Source organism: Danio rerio, chromosome 8 (assembly GCF_052040795.2).
Source record: "Danio rerio strain M-AB ecotype USA chromosome 8, GRCz13ab, whole genome shotgun sequence".
Taxonomy (NCBI): Eukaryota; Metazoa; Chordata; class Actinopteri; order Cypriniformes; family Danionidae; genus Danio; species Danio rerio.
Genome location: NC_141028.1, coordinates 4,812,672 through 4,831,511, shown reverse-complemented (window position 1 = coordinate 4,831,511; position 18,840 = coordinate 4,812,672). Strand labels below are relative to the sequence as shown.

Here is an 18,840-nt window from a genome sequence, read left to right as displayed (position 1 = left end):
TAACTTCTGTTTTATTTGTATTTAACCAAACAAGTAACAAGTTTGAATTTAATCAAACAAGTAATGTGAAATAATTAGCTTGACAAACAAGATGAACAGAAATTTTTATCAGTGTTTTTTTTGTATATGCTGTATATTTAACAAATCCAAATAATACCAAAATCTTACAATTATGACATGGTAAAAAAAAACAAACAGAAAAAGAATAATAATTATAATAATAAAAAAAATGAAAAAGAATACAGACTACATTAATATTTGCAATAGAAATGAGTATATTCATATTCTGGTTGCTTTTCATCTTGAACATGCTTTAAGGGTTCTATCTGTTTTTATTTATCTGGTCCATGTCCACACCGGCGTTTCACCTAGCATTTCTGAACAGCCCTCTGTCCAAACTATACTGCTGAAAACGCACATCTCGTGACCACAGACCACAGATCACTATTTTCTCATGGTTCTGTAGATGTAAAATAAATCTTAATAAGCGTCGGCTATTATTATCATTGTTATTTCTCAAGCATATGATAAAACAACAATAATAATATTATGTGTAGGTCTACTGTTGGCTAGACTTGGAATGGAGGACTTAAACAGACTTTAAATTTGTCCTGGTCATTAATGCACAGTAAAGTGAAGACATCAGAATACAACTATTCATAATTCTGAAGTTGAATTATTATGTTTGAGACGTATGCCTGCAATCTGTCATTATCAACGTTATTAGACCATTATTTCTACTGGTAAAATGAGACATTTGTCTTTAATAAATTCCCCTCCTGCTTTATATTCAACATTATACAGGCTAGAGTAGCTATACTGACACTGTTAAACATGTATTTTCATGCACAACATTGTGTTCGCTATGAAAGAAATACACAATAAATGCTTGTTTATATCATAACTGTAAAATGCTATATGATTATTTAAATGGCGTGCACGCTTTCGGTTAAATTTTTTTAATTCCGATTATTCGCGCAGCTGTAGTTAGCGGGTACTTTGATCACAAAATCACCGTTGGACAGTTTATCAAGGATGTACCGCTGGATGGCGTCGTCTCACTTTAGTTGTTAAATGTGATATTTAATTCATCTTGTCTCTAACGGCTTCAGTCTTTTGAATCTATCAGGTAACATGTCACAGCGTCAGTACACTGCTTCAATCTGTCACTTTCACGCTTGTACTTAGTAATTTTAGTGAAAACCTCAGATACTGTTGGTTGTGCACTTTCTTTTCTTTTTTTTTTTACTAACCAAGTTAGTCGACAGTATTATAGCAACACAGATCACTCTGCCTATTCATGCCAGAGTCATGTGGAAAAAATGACTGACCGGTGGTAATTTGTGTTTATCTTTATTTATTTATGATTTGGTTATGGGTAAAACAGACCATGTGGGTCAGGTAGTTGAAACGATAGGCTACAAATAATTAATTCATTATGAATTAATTCATTATTAATAAATAATTAATTCACTGCTGCCTATGACAACGATTCCATCGTGATGTATCACATTAGACATACAATGCCACATCGGTCAACATCGCCCAACCCAAGCTACAATCAAATATAAGTTATGTGTGGACATTTCAGTCCAGATAACTTCCGAAAGTTTATTTTGTGTTACATCTAACTTGTCTTTGAGTTCAAATTTAAACCGGAGCTTGAGAACTGTGGAAAAAGAGTAGGCACATACACAAGTTCAGTAAACTCAAATATTTGCAGCTGGTTGCAGTATAGTTTTAAAGATATAGTTTACTCATAAATGAAAATTCTGTTATACTAGCCTTTTACTTGTTTCAAACTTTTGAGTTTCTTTGTGATATGGCCACAGCCATATCACCCTGCAACCCAAGACTGGTTACTCACTGAAGCTAAGCAGGGCTGAGCCTGGTCAGTACCTGGATGGGAGACCACTTGGGAACACTAGGTTGCTGTTGGAAGTGGTGTTAGTGAGGCCAGCAGGGGGCGCTCAACCTGTGGTCTGTGTGAGTCCTAATGCCCCAGTAAAAGTGAAGGGGACACTATACTGTGAGTAAGTGGCGTCTTTCGGATGAGGCGTTAAACCGAGGTCCTGACTCTCTGTGGTCATTAAAAATCCTATGGCACTTCTCGTGAAAGAGCAGGGGTGTAACCCCGGTGTCCTGGCCAAAGTCCCTCTATCGGCCCTTACGATCATGGCCAACCAATCATCCCCTTTCACCGTATTCGCTCTATCACTGTCTCTCCACTCAATCAATAGCTGGTGTGTGGTGAGCGCACTGGCGCCGTTGTCCTGTGGCTGCCGTCATATCATCCAAGTGGATGCTGCACACTGGTGGTGGTGTGGAGAGACCCCCCTCATGATTGTGAAGTGCTTTGGGTGCATGGCCATACACAATAAATGCGCTATATAAATACACATTACATTACATTACATTACATTTCTTCTGTTGAACACAAAATAAGAAATTTAGAAAAATGTTAGAAACCTGTAACCATTAAACTTGTATAGTATTTGTTTCCCTACTATGGAAGTCAATGGTTACAAGTTTTCAGCTTGCTTCTAAAATTCAAAGCCATGTCATGCATTATATTTCTTAAAAAATATTGTATTCAAATAGCCAGGAAAAATAAAGTGAGAGGAGTTTGAGATCTAATTTGTGATAAGATTGTCAGTTGGACGTTGAATGAAGTGCTAGAACCTTTTTGTCTGAACAAATAAGATGACTGTAATAAAATCCCTTTTTAGTGTCGGGTTATGCAAACTGCATGAAATGTATACTCTCCACTCGGCCTGCTCTCGAACCTGCTTTTCCAGACGGAGTTGCTTGTTTCTGGCTTCTTTAATCAGACCAGACAGCAAAACTATTTGACCAATTATAAAGCAAAACATTCTAACCATTAATAAGCCTTCGAATGCCAACTTGAAGTTGGATTATGATAGTTATCATAGTTCTGTTTTATCATGTAGTTAATGAAATCAACTTTGCCAAACATTAATAGTTTAATCGAATGTCTTTAATTGAATTATGTGCTATAACATGTCAAACGGGATCATGAAAGGAACATTCAAAAAGTAACTCCTGTAATCATATTATTGTCTTAATCAGATTAAGGCAAATTCTTTGATTACTGATGCCCATGTAAACATATTCAGAGATCACACACTGCGCTTGACTAAAGAAAGACTTTTGGAGCTTTTAATAAGAAGTATGCGTATAAATACATCAGTTGACACTTTAGATTAGGGGTCAGACATAAGCATTTTGCAGCGTGAGAAGACACCCAGAGGGTTTAAATATGAGTCACTGTCAAAAAAAATTGGGTGAGGTTTTATTTTTTTCTAATAAAAATAAGAAATAAGTGAATACTACTACTACATTGGGGAGGATACTTCCAGAATGTTGCATATTATATAACTAGTTACTGTCCTTTATTTATTAACCCTCAGACCATTCCAATAGACGAATTATCGGTTTGTAAACATTCAGGATGTGCACGCAGCAAGTATGCAGAAAAAACGAGAGCGCTAGCCTTTACAGGGAGGGAATGACATCCGATGCGCTACAATTTGTTGTTGTATTAGAGATAAGTTATATTATTTACATTATGCTTTCAGCGTATTATAACAGCTCGTCACGCAGTGATAAGCACAGTGATTCAGCAAAATAACGTTAAGTGAGCAGCGTTCGTCTGACAGGTCTATTTGTGATTGCACCCCCTCAATGTATTTTGGATAAAATGAAATGGCCAAGCATCCACCCCGAAATATACAACTATCTCAGTGAAACTCCAAGTGAAGAGAAGTTAAATTTTTAATTTTGAGGTTCTAGGCCATTTTGTGATTTATAGACAAGTAATAGCAGGGTTCAACAATAAGGACTGCCCGATGGCCCGGGGCCAGCATGAGGGATGCTCGGGACAGTAGACAGAATCCTTACTGGCCCAATTGGGGCAGTGCTGCCTTGTCACTAAATTTTAATAGACGTCAACATAACCGTAACACTAAATTATGAGGCTAAAAGAAAACGTCTGCTTCTAACTTTGTGGAAACGTTTACATGAGTACAACACAACGAAAAAAAATGAAGGCATGTTTTGCTTAGTTTGCCGTCACTTTTAAGTCATACTCTATATTTTACTGCTAAATATTTTAACATTTTTCAAATATTTGAATTCTAAATTCACAGACAATATTTTGTGACATATTATTTAATAAATGTGGCTAAGAAATAGCAATAAACTTTTTAATTAATTAATTAAAAATTTTTTTGGGGGGGCCAGTGAAAATTTTGGCAGGGCAGGTAAAAATCTGAACCACTGGTCCAATCGGGCCAGTAGGAAAAATCCTTAGCGTTGAATCCTGAATAGTACTCTAAACTCTATTCTGAATGTAACTGGAAGTCAGTGTAAAGACCTGACGTCAGGTGTGATGTGCTCGGATTTCCTAGTTCTGGTCAGAATCCTGGCCGCAGTGTTCTGGATGAGCTGCAACTGTCTGACTGTCTTTTTGGGAAGGCCAGTGAGGAGGCCGTTACAGTAATCCACCCTGCTGCTGATAAAAGCATGAACAAGTTTCTCTTTACTGGGAACAAAGCATCTAATTTTCGCAATGTTTTTGAGATAATAATATGCTGCAGTGTTTCCTCTAGGATTTTTTCCAGCTGTGGCGGCAGACTCTGTTGGCCATTTTACACATATCTACAGTACCACTACATGTGATGTGATGAATTTTGGTGTGGCGCCCCGCCACGGAAGAATGAATGTAGCGGAAACCATGTGCTGATTTAGTCACTGCTTGACATGACTACTGAAGTCACAGCAAGATTCTTGACCTTATTTTTTTCAAGGTACACATTCAAACCTCATCTCTGTTCCCAAACGCAATGACTTCAGTTTTCTTTGTTTAACTAAAGAAAGTTTTGGCACATCCAACGTTATCCAACTGTTAACTACTTGTCAAAGAAGCTTTATTGGCGGGAACAGCCAACATAGTAGAATAGAAATTAAAATGTAAAAACCGAAACATTGTTAAACGGATAGTTTACAAATAATCATCATTAGAGTTATTTTCCAAATTGAAGACAGTGGTTTCTTTTTATTTATTTATTTATTTTTAAGGGAATTGTCTCAAAAATCATATTAAATAATGCACACATTTCAAATATCCCTCAAAAGGGTCACATTTCTAATAAAATAAACAAATACAAATATATATCTTTAAACTGAACTGTTTGTTTATACAATGGAATTTAATGGGATTTTACAAAAATACTGTTATATGCCTTAAATATCAGCTGTCACTCTATCCCCTGGTTTCACAAACATGGTTTAAAGCTAGACAAAGATTAAATTGCATGTTTAAGCTGTCTCAACTCAAAATAAACTGGGCCTATACCTTCCATTAGTTCATAGTAAGATTAGAGAATTAGAAATTCATAAGGTAGTGGTAATTGGGACAATCGTGACATCTACTGGTCACTGTAAGCAGTAGCTGCAATAGTACCTGTGTGTGTGTGTGTGTGCTGGTTTTGGTGGGCAGAAATGTGTATAATGATATGGGTATGATGTAGATATTACAACACTGAGGTGGTTTGAGAGCATGACGTGTGCCCCTGTAACAATGCTTACAAATCATACTTAACTGGGTCTTTTAACCTTTAAAATTAGCTACATATTCCCTATGAGTAGCCCCACCCGGAGTCTGCACACACAGAATTGCGCAGATTTTCTGCAGATTTCCGCAGATTTTTAGCCCATCATTTATTCAGTTTTTTACTTGAGTAAATGTGTGTAAATCTTTATTTATTCAGTTTTTAAATTAATTTCAGTAATATAATTGACTAATGTGAAAATGTTCATCTGATTTATGTACAATGCAGTGTGTACAGTAATACTTTTACGTTTTTTACTAAATATATTATATGACAAACTTGCTTTATTTACCAAATAAATTGAATCTAATTGCATTTGCATTTTAAACATTAAATAAAAGTTAAAAAGATATTATTTTTTATTTCACATATTAAGGTTTTAGTTATGATACTCCCAAAATAATTCAGCAGAAATCCGCAGACTTTTACCAAAATTCTCCACGTAAATAGCAAAAAACATCCGCAGATTCCGTCTGGCCCTACCGATGAGAGTTGGGTATAAAATGTACTATACCTATAGAGAGTCCTCGTAAAACACCAATACCAAGATGACCAACAGACTGTTTTTGCAATAGTGCATACGATCTTATGCATGTATACGCTTTATAAACATTTGTTTGAAAAAAAAAAAAAAAATTAAAAAAATCTAAATCTCTAGACTCATTCTTCCCAGTGATTGCATTGGTGCAACTAATTCAGGTCACCGGCTTACAGTTTTGTCACTCCTTTTTGATATAGTAATGATAATGACTTTGCATGTTCATGAATCATTCTTTTAATTTGTACAGTTGCAAAGGGCCCAAACTTGCTAGCGACACCGCTGATTAGCAGTGACTTGGGTCCGTGTACCCGTGTATAATTGGTTTTCTTGTTTTCGGTATGAAAACCGAAATGAAGAATAAGTGGTTCGCTAGTATACTGAAAATAATAAGTTCTGCAGAATTGTTGCAGACAATTTATGTGTGTTGAATTTAAACAAACAAATGAAATGTACTGTAGTAATGTTCAACTTGATTTGTTTGTTTTAATTAAGCCCAAATACATTTTCAACCACCTAAAAATTTTGTAAATCCTAGGAATCATCTTTTATTAATTTTTTTTTCAGTGTGTCAAATTGGAACTTTCTCACGAACATATTTTTTTCAAATATAAAATTTTTTCACATTGTTTTAACACACAAAATAAAAATGCGATGAAACCAAAACGAATAAACAGTTTTGATTTTCTTTCTGTGCGGTAGGGAGTTATAGGGGAGCCCGGCGCACAAAGTAACACGGTATAAAGTGTAACACTGAGTTTTAAGGTATTTGCCCAGGGTTAACCATAGCATGCTTCTAAGGTTTTTGCCACAGTGTCGGTAGACGTCTTCCTGCCAGTTATTAAAAAAGTTCAGTGAAATTTAGATGAGAAACACAAGAGAAACCATTTTTGCAGCATAAAAGTATTTTTTATTATAGTGGATATTTTTTATTTAAAGAAAATCTGAAGGTATGAACATAAAATCTTATATTGTTGTGATCACCGTCTTCTAGGCTAAAAGATGAAAGCATTTTAAAAGATGTAAAACTGTGACTGCTAGCCAGTTTTGGGGAAAACATTTACAATTAAGCCTCACACTATTTGACATTAAACTAACAAAATACTTTTTGAACTTTGAGTGTGATGTTGAGAACTTTTTATAATAAATGTTTTTAATAGAAAATATATAATTTTAATAGATTTTTATTGCTAATAATGTAAATAAATGCACTGATAATAATGGATAAATGCATAATAATGCAAATAGATTTGAATGTGTTTATCCAGAAGATAAAAAAACACACTGCTATGTAGAATAAAACATAAATTGAGCTATGAGCAGAAATTTTTAAAGTAAACTGAATTTAAGTTAACTGTGTGAAATCTGCCTTTTAAAGCATGTGTTACAACTGACCCTGTTACTACACTGTTATAAAGTGGTTTGTTTGCAAAAAACAGCCTTGAAAATTATAGGAATAAAACAATACAAGCGCATACAGACTCTATATATGAACAGGCGGCTATAATAAGAGCAATACGTATTAGTGCTGATTCTGAACATCCCCTTTTCAGTGATTATCAGCTGTTACCATCAGGAAAAAGACTGAGAATGCCAATGTGTAAAACTAATAGACTGAAGCTTTTTGTTTTTTCCTACCTCCATAAAACTGTTGAACTCTACCAATAACACTGTTTCTGTAGTACGCTAGCACTTGACTGGGTTTATGTTGTGTTATATATTTATACTTATATACGGTCTTATTCTGTAAACAGTGTATGTTCTTAACTGTTTGTTCTTAATTGTTTTGTTTTATTTATTTTTACTGTCTGTTTAGAGCAATGTTGTAGCACCTTTTTAGCTTTTTAACTTTTAAGACAAATTTCCTCTCGGGGACAAATAAAGTTTATCCTATCCTAACTTGCTTCACTGGAGGGGTAAGTTGTAACATTTTTACTTTTGGCACTTTTGGCAATATTGCAGAGAAACCATAGGCCCAGCGATCATACAACCAGTGCTCATTTGTAGGAGAGGTTTGTGTATTGTTGGTAAAACAAATAGTTTCTCTAACCCCATTACTTTGTTCATTATATGGCTAAAATAAAAGTGTTTTTTTCCCCGCTCTCCCCTACACACCCCCTCTCCACTGATTGGTCATCAAACATCAAACTGTGCCTTCATCAGCTGTTGAGTCCCCATGATATGATATCATCTCAGTACTTGTCACGATACATTACAATATTATTGTTATTTTATATAAATTTCAATATTCATGCAGCATAGTGCAATTTCTATCTATTCCATCTTAACCTTTAATTTGTCTTCCATTTTATAATTTACTTTTTTTTTCTGCAGTACTAAATTTACTGCTAACAAACTGACCAACACGTTTAATGAAAACTTGAAGATGTTAAAGTAGTAACTCCACACACTCACCTGGGAAAAACTAAACAACACTATCATCTAGTGGACTGTGATGACATTGCGGTAATTCAACTAACTAAACCCAGCTAAACCTTATTATCATCATCATCATTTTCTTGTCGGCTTAGTCCCTTTATTAATCGGGGCTCGCCACAGCGGAATGAACCACCAACTTATCCAGCACGTTTTTACACAGTGGATGCCCTTCCAGCCGCAACCCATCTTTGGGAAACATCCACCCACACTCATTCTCACACACACACACTCACACACTACGTACAATTTGGCCTACCCAATTCACCTGTAATCTTTGGACTGTGGGGGAAACCGGAGCACCCGGAGAAAACCCATGCGAACGCAGGGAGAACATGCAAATTCCACACAGAAACACCAAATGAGCCGAGGCTCGACCCAGCGACCCTCTTGCTGTGAGGCAACAGCACTACCTACTATGCCACTGCGTCACCCCTAAGCCTTATTATTATTTAGATTTAAAAGTATAGTGCATCCGAAAATCCTTAATTGTCCTGATTTACTCACCCTTCCTAAACCTGTTTGAGTTTTTTTCTTCTGTATCACAAGAGAAGATACTTGGAAATCTGTAATTATTGACTTCCCTATTAGTTTTTCCTTTGGAAATGAATGGTTACAGGTTTTCAGCTTTTTCACAAGACAAAAGAAACTTATAAAGGTTTGAACCAACTTAAGGGGTATAAAGAGAGGGTAAATTTCATTTTTTTGGGTGAACTGTCTCTTTAAAATGACTGTATTGGTTTCTATTGCTGTATCAGTTGCTACATGTGGTTTACTCCCGGGTGTCGGTCAGAACACAGGAACCAGACCAGTAGCTGAATCTGAGGGTTTTTAAAAAACAGTTTAATAGAGTTTATGCAGTTTTATTTACAATATTTAGAGACTGACAGAGTCAAATTCAGTTTTGAACTACCCATTTGAACTAGTAGTCAGTATTTTCCCCACATTTTTTTTTTTTTTTTTAAACAACATTTTATAATTGACTATGTCTAAGCTTAAACTCTTAGGCTCTTCACCCCAATCTTTAATATAATTTGCCTGCATTACTAATATGGAGGGCCAGACGGAACATTTTTTGCTATTTCTGTGCTGGATTTTGGTGTAGTAGATGATTGTCTTCAGAAGCATTTTTTGTTGTGCTGGTTAAAAGTCTCCTCACAGCCTAATAGTAATGATTGCAGTAAATGATCTAAATGTATTTATATGTATTTTTATACTTTGGGTAAAGCATAAAACTAAAAAATGTTCATCTAATTAAAAAGAGTCGGGCTGACATCTCTCATAATTCCGATAAGTAGCCCAATCTGTCTGTCAGCAAATGCAGATTTGAACAACTGTGCAGCCGTTTGTATGCAGCTCCTCCGACCGCCGCATGTTCACGAGAGAGAGCACTCACGCGATCTGTAAAAACCTGCTGAATCAAAAGTTTAAAAAACCTGAATCAATATTGGAGTTACCTTTGCACTCTAAAGAAAGGATGACACCATGTCTGAAGGATTTCTCTTAGACAGGTTATGTTCTGTTTTAAAACTGTTTTAGCTTCACGCAAAGCTGATGTAACGTTAGATGTTGTTGTTACAAATGGGTTATATCTTCACAGAAGTGTTGTTCAGCCACTAAAATCTTCCGATGAAAGACTGATAAGACTATTTTCAGTTTCATAAGGGACCTTTTACAACATCGATAATGTACATTTGAATTAGTTTAACAACAAAACACAAGTAAATAGCGATATTCCACCTAGTCTTTCCCTATATTGTTTACCATGCAATTCTAAATATTCACTCTGAAATAGCATGTTAGTTTGGCTTGGACGCCGCCGGGCAAGCACTAGTCGCTTTTAACACGAGAGAGGGTTCTTTTGCGGTGCTCATGTTAAAGGAGGCGTGGCTGTAGACGGCAGGGGAGGGACTGTGATTCAGAGATTTATGCTAAGCTGATAGCATTGTGGAAGATCACCTACTGCACCTTTAATATATGAACTAAAAAGTAATACCTTTTTAACTTGAATTTAATCGTTACAGAGCAAATCCAAGTAGATCCTCTTTATTTAGTAAACAAATCAAGTCTTCTTTATAATAAATCTACTAAAAGATAGAAAATATTACTGTACAAACTGTATTCTAAATAAATTATATGAACATTTTCATATTAGTCAATAATTATTACTGAAATTAATTTTAAAAACAGAATAAATACAAATTTACACACATTTGCAAAATTAAATAAACTGAATCAATGATGGGCTAAAAGTCTGCGGAATTTTGCGTGCGCTGAAACCGTGTGGGCCTACTAATATGTCACAGTTTATTCACAAGTTTAATTTTCTGCACAGAAAGGACAATTATACATTAAGACTGCCAGTAATGCTTTCTGGTTTTAGGATAAACTGGTCCTATTCATCATAACCAGTATAACTAGTATTACTGTATACAATAGCAAATAAAAGATTGTGTAATGTTCAGATGCATTTACATTGAATGACCTTCAGACGTGATCAGTTCTTTTTGTTTGTACAATGTCTAGTCAGGATTAAATAGGCAGAGTGCCAGACACACTTCCAACTGTGGTTTGTTTAGTTATTGCAAAGTGTATCATTTGTATCTGTTTTTAAGGCCTGTGACCGTGTGTGTTGTGTAAATGTAAAGCATTTGGGCACAATAAGGTTCGAGCTACAAGTTTGTACATTAAAGTTTGTGTCAAATCTAAATTTTAAATGTTTCCTTTGCTGACTCGCATTGTTGCTCTTAAGGTGAAAAATAGATGCAAGTTAAAAACTAAAAGAAAGTGTTGTTTTGCTAATCTTTAGGTCCCATGAAGTTAAAATAAATTTTTTTTAGATGTTAGTATGAGTAATTGATAGTTTTTAAGATGTCTATCTATAAGCTAGTGTGCCCCAAAACAGTGACAAAATTACCATTTAGAAGATGTAAAACTGATATCAGCATGTAAAGCTTGTACACTGTAAAACCCAAAGAGTTAAGGTAACTCGAACCATTTGAGGAAAAAGATTGCAACAAACCATTCAAGTTCAAAAACTAATCCTAATGAGTACTGTGAACTTAATCCATTTGAGTAAACGAAGCAATTTAAGCACAGAAAAACCCCAATAAATGAAGAGAACTCAAAGCAACTGTTAAACTGTAAAACAGTAAGTTGGGGCAACTAAGGTTGGGCCGATAGACGATGCCATCGTCCATCACCAATGGTCAATAGACAACACGATCCTCTGCCCTGCCCCCGTCGCAAACCCGCTCGCGAAAAATACACACCCAGGCCTCATTTACACTAATAAGTCTTAGTGTTAAAATGGCCTTTTAGAACGAAAATGATCCACATCCACACCGTATTTTACCTAGCCTTTCTGAACAGCCCTCGGTCTGCTGAAAATGCACATCACGTGACCACACACACACACACCCACACACACTGTCATGCGCTGGTCTGAGCTCCAGTGGTCAGTGCACATCGGACAGTTTATCAAGGATGTACCGCTGGATCGCGTCTCACTATAATTGTTGAAATGATATTTAATTAATCTTGTCTCTATTTAACGACTCTTCTGTCTTTTGAATCTATCAGTTAATGTGTCCCAGCATCAGTACACTGCTTCAGTCTTTCACTTTCACACTTTTCACAAAAACCTCAGATACTGCACCTTTTTACTGACCAACCTCCAGCAGAAAAAGTGATTGACAGGTGGTAATTTGTGTGCAACTTATCTTTATTTATTTATGATTTGTTTATGGGTAAAACAAAGACCATGCGGGCCAGGTAGTTGAGACGGCTACAAATAATTGATTCGTTATAAATGAATTAATTGTTTATAAATAATTAATTAAACTCCGCCTATGACAACGATGTCATCATCCATCCAATGTTTCACATTAGACATCGTACGATGCTAAATTGGTCGACATCGCCCAACCCTAAAGGCACCACAAACCGTTTGAGGAAACCGATTGCTACAAACCATTTGAGTTAAAAGACTAACCTATATGCGAACTGTGAACTTTTTTTCTTCCACCTACATGGATCAACAGTTGTATTTGTCAGCTCATTCTTTAGTTTCTCATCAAATCATAACCAATCAAACGCTCTCTAGTATCTGACACGCCCCGCCCCATTCAAGACGCTTTTCATTTGATGCACTTGAGCTCAACCACTCTCACTAGCAGAGCGGTGGCTAAAACAAAATCCTATTGGCTGTTTTAGAAAAAGGAGAGAAGCTACACTATGTTCCACCCTCTGTTTTGGTTAAGATTTGGTTAAGACATTAAATAAAAATGCATATTTTAAAGCACTTCACGAGACCTTTAATCAAACTCTGAGCATTTGCTTCCACCTTTGGAGTGGCGGTCCTTTTGTTAACCTAAGGGATTCTATAGGAACTGCATATTAATACCCTCTCCTACCATTAGTTTGCAATGCGGGAATGATGCATAAATACAAAGCCCTGCCCCCTACTATATATATTTCATTTCAGTTGGATGTACAGTACATCAACACTGAAATAAGTCTCAGCAACTTCCGGTTAACAAAGATTAATTGAATTAATTTATTATATATGATAAACTATACAGTGTTATTTTGCATTGTATGATTGAATTTTATTTGTATTTTATCTATATTATTATTATTATTATTATTCAGATTCACACTCTTTTCCCTTTTTTTTAGGCTCAGAGAAAAACGCATCAAAATCAACTTAGACTTCTTATAGCATTAAACTCTAACAAGCCTTTCTCTTAACCTAAAACACCTAAGATTACTTTTGTCAACATTTCCCTCTCTTAATTAAATCCCCCACAAAAGCATGCTGGAAACTACATCCGCTAACCATGTAGTTACACCAACACTATGTTGTCCTAACACAAAACATATTTTAACATAATATTTTACACATAAAAGTGGAATGAACGTTAAACCTTACAGAATTACACAAATTGTTTTGTTTCAGCTTATTGTTAGCAGGTAGTTTAAACAAGCAGCTGCAGTGCTTTTACGATCTCTGGTGATATATAAACTTTACAGCTGCTGGAATAGTGGATCTAATCTTCCTGCTGAACAAAATTCACAATCATTTATCTGTAGATGCCTGGTATACACATCCTTAAAAGGGGGACATATTAATATCAACTTCAATAAAGTATTTTATGTATTAGAGCAATCCAATAAATTAGCGAGCAAACCCAACGATGGATCAGCCAAACAAACACAATCTAACACAAGCCTAATCCAAGGTTTTTGCTTTCAAAGGAATTGTAATAGGGATGTTTAAGAGAGCAATGAAACTGCTGAAAGGGCTAACCAGAATTACAAGTTTAAATGACTAAATTATGCATGATGTTCCAGTCGGTATCGTGGTACTACATTATTCAGGAAAAGGTTTAACCTCACTCAGGGTGTCTGCAGGGTCTTAAAAAGCCTTAAATCTCAAAATTTAAAGTTTAGGCCTTAAAGTTGCACATTTTCTGAAATATTGTGTTGTAGATCTTAAATCGGTTTTTAAAAAAGTATAAATTTTTCTTTGTTCCTGTATAGCCAACCTGGCCAATACCCATACAATCACCAACAATCCATAAACTGTTTATTTAAAAGGTCATTTTTAACTCTATTTAGCATAATGGTTTAATTATTTCCTTTACAATAACATTTGTTTAAAAGTGCTCCATGTAGATTGTTGTACATATTTTTAGTTTATTATAGTTTTTAAAAACTTTTAAAACATTTGTAAATTTTATTTATTTTTAAAATTTTTAGTTTAAAGAAAGTTTGTGTATCCATACAAGTAGAGCTTGCTTGTTTTTAAACAATATTTAAAATATTTTGCTAAGAAATATCTATTTTTATTATTAAATGATCATTAAACATATTAAATTATAATATTATTTTTGATAGAGCAAATAAAAATCTTTTCCATCTGGGCTATTTAAATAAATTCTTTGCGTTAAGCCCTTTACGAGTCTAAAATTTCATTCACAATGGTCCTAAAAATGTCTTGAAGTATTCAATTTAACTTGGTGAATCCTGCATAACTGCATGTTCAGTAAAGCCTTTATATTGTTAGAATATCAACCTTTAAGCAATTCTTATTATTAGCAGTAATTTTTTAAAAAATTGTTTAGTTTTGGTCAAAGATTATTGCAAAATAAAAGTTTTTTTGACATAAGATATGTTTGTATTTATATTATATACAATGTAATACACACAAATACATAAAAACAAGTTTAACTTTTTTGCACAGATATTTAAATTTGCATAATTTGATTTGTATACATATAAATTTTGTATCTCAATATAATTAAACATTTTCTCAAATATATGCATGGTGTATGTATTCATTCATACATTCATTCATTCATTCATTCATTCATTTTCCTTCGTTTAGTCCCTTTATTAATCAGGGGTCGCCACAGTGGAATGAACTGCCAACTGAATGTGTTTTACGCAGTGGATGCCCTTTCAGCTGCAGCCCACTACTGGGAAACATCCATACACACTCATTCACACACATACACTACAGCCAATTTAGTTTATTTAATTCACCTATAGCGCATGTGTTTTGGACTTGAAAGGAAACTCATGCCATGGAGGAAACTCATGCCAACACGGGGAGAACATGCAAACTTCACACAGAAATGCCAACTGACCCAGTCGGGACATGAACCAGTGGCCTTCTTGCCGTGAGGCGACAGTGCTAACCACTGAGCCACTGTATGTACTTATGTATACATATAAAATATACTAATTACACACACAGAAAATATTTCAAAACAAACTTTTATTTGGAATGTGATTAATATTTGCCCAGCACTTTTTGTTATATAAATAATTTTACTAACACTATTTTAATTGTTATCAGCCGATCAGATCTAGGACTGTGAGATGCTCGGAGACCAAGTGAAGATTTTAAAAGGGAAGAAAGGGGAGATCTTCATTGAGACCTGATCAACAACCTCCAACACAACACAGTTTTCTAGTTTTAGACGTAGATTTGACCGATGAAGGCCAATATCAGTGAGTAACATGGGAATTTATATTACTTCTATAAGCCAACCATTGTTGACACAATGTTGAAATCATGCAATTTCCGCTCATTGACTGTTCAAACTAATTTTGTAATTTTTATTAATAAATGAAGAGTTCGTAATAGCAATTTAGTAAAATATAATATAATATAGTATAATATATAATATAATATAATATAATATAAAATAGTATAATATAATATAATATAATATAATATAATATAATAAAATATAATATAACATAACATAGTATAGTATAGTATAATATAATATAATATAATATAATATAATAAAGTATAATATAATATAATATAATATAATAAAATATAGTATAATATAATATAGTAAAATATAATATAATATAGTATAATATAATATAATATAATATAATAAAGTATAATATAGTATAATATAATATAATATAATATAATAAAATATAGTATAATATAATATAGTAAAATATAATATAATATAGTATAATATAATATAATATAATATAATAAAGTATAATATAATATAATATAATATAATAAAGTATAATATAATATAATATAATATAATATAGTATAATATAATATAGTAAAATATAATATAATATAGTATAATATAATATAATATAATATAGTATAATATAGTATAATATAATATAGTAAAATATAATATAATATAGTATAGTAAAATATAATATAATATAGTATAATATATAATATAATATAATATAATATAATATAATATAATATAATATAGTATAGTATAGTATAATATAATATAATATAATATAATAAAGTATAATATAATATAATATAATATAATATAATATAGTAAAATATAATATAATATAGTATAATATAATATAGTAAAATATAATATAATATAATATAATATAATATAATATAATATAATATAATATAATATAATATAATATAATATAATATAATATAAGCACAATTAAAGCTTACACACATTTGTTTTTACCAGTGATTAAGCATTGCCATGATATCCATTATTTGGAGGCAGTGCCATCTGCTGGGCAAAAGTACATTCCATTCAAATCTGTTTACATAATAAAAACTTTAATTGCCTAAATTATCTCCATTGTAATTTGAATAATGTCTAGAGCAACATATAAAAAGCAAACAGTAATGATAATTATGATGCTTTCTGATGATTTGTTCTTGGATTTGATGTTCTTTTGTTCTGGGTCATTGTTGATTTACCGGTTTGGCTTGTTTGGTTGCTTCACTGGCTGTCAAGAAGCAATGGTGTCATAGTGATATTTGCATAGTGGATTGTGATTGGTCTGTGTTTTAAGTCTCTCTTAAGCATTGGGTCGTCCTTCAGGTGTTTCAATGCTCAACAACAACCCAGTTTTTTTTACCCATTCTTTTCAGAGAGATCATGTTTTAAAGAAACTTCCGTATTTCTGGTCATTCATCTAGTCATCAGACGCTGGCTTCATGCAACACCACACTACATGCTTTATTTCTTCTTTAATCAGGTGAGGAACTTATTTAACAATATTAATACATGTAATCTGAATTTGACTCATTTTACTTCGTTTCGTTTGTCATGTCTGACCCTGGACCACAAAACCAATCATAAATGTTTTATTATTTAATTTGACATGCATGTGTAGATCATCTATAAGCTGAATGAATCAGTTTTCCTTTGATGTATGGTCTATTTGGATGTGGACAATATTTGAGATCTGGGTGTCCGCGCGCTCTTAAATTCACTTAAATATTGAGTTGTAGGTCTGAAATGTAGCCAGGGCAGGTTCGGGTGGTTTGAAAGACCCACCCCTCAATGACAAAGTCTAGAATTTGTCCCACACATGAGCTAATTTGTTCTATTTTTACTGCTGCACTATCATAAATTGTAAAAAGTAACCTATTGAAAAAGGCTTTACTACCAAGCAGAATTCGTCACATCAGTGGGACCTCAGCTAATCGGTTTTGGCTAATGGTAACACATTTTTCATGAGGTCAACAACCAGCGGTGCAAGAAAACATACAGTCGCATGTAGGTGAAGTTGTATTTAGCTACTGTACTGTTTTTAAATAGAGAAAATATTTTACAAGTAACTTTTATTTCAGAATTTTAGTCTTTGTTTTTTTAAGATAAACATTACCAATAAAAAGGTGTCAAGCATGAAAAGCGCCCTGTATTAAAATTAATTTAAATACAAATTTGGCTATTGATGTTATTCATGAATTTCTAATCAAATGTTTTTTTTAAATGAAAGGCTAGACAAATCATGAAGCTCTTTTATTATTTTTATGTTTAAATTTATTATTATTTAAAGAGCCAAATTCTGACTGAGGAAAGCTGAATGTGGTCTGTTTTTAATTTGCTTAATAAATGACAAAAAACTACAGTTTTTTTAATTTAAAACTTTAACAGATTTCTATTTTTTTCTAAATATATATGATGTAATAAATTAGTATTTTAAAAATATGTGTTCATATCTCTTCTACATCATTAGAAAATATTTTGGTACATTAAAAAGTGTGGTTATGATGATCATCTGACAAGCTAATTTAGCTAAAAATTCTGCTTAAAACATCACTAAAATGTAATATCAAAATCTCATAATTAACTATAAAAAAGGGGTGATTAACTGCATAAAGGTCCACTTTTTGAGGAAAAAAGGACCACCCCTTTCACCATGCTAGCTAGTCGGGCCTGTATGTCTAAGTAAAGCTACCCAAACGGGTGCACACTTAATCACCAATAATCCATCCATCTTTTTTTTTATTTTTTATTGCAATTAAAAATTCACAGCAGCTTTTGAACATTTTTACAGCAAATTACAGGGTCTCAAAGTCTTATTTAAAAAACTAAATTTTAGGCCTTAAATAGTCTTAAATTCACTGAAATATTGTGTTGTAGGTCTTAAATCTTTTTCAACAGGTCTTAAAATTCTTGTCTAAGTAAAGCTACCCAATCTGGTCGACATCCATCAACAATCCATCTCAATAAATATTCACATTTTTTTTTTATTGCTAAGAGATCCAATTTACAAACTGTTTGACTTTTTTCCAGCAATTTCTCTTAATTAAATTCCCTAGTCGGGGAAAGGAAATTAAAAATAATCACTCAACTCCTCATGATAACAATCAAGTGTGCCGCAAGCCTGCGTTTGAGTGAAGGTCTCGGCCGTTAGATCGCCCCCTGGGGGCTGGCTGCAGTACAAGTCATA

The 18,840-nt window shown here is 33.4% G+C and overlaps 1 protein-coding gene across 1 annotated transcript in view; it reads left to right on the top strand.

Annotated features, from left to right (window-relative positions):
* The window catches only part of fut9b.1 (fucosyltransferase 9b, tandem duplicate 1), a 207,687-nt gene that overhangs the window by 184,203 nt on the left and 4,644 nt on the right, over positions 1–18,840 (top strand). The window contains 1 exon segment of the mRNA NM_001007454.3: positions 17,030–17,136. The gene's annotated coding sequence lies outside the window, so the exon portion shown is untranslated.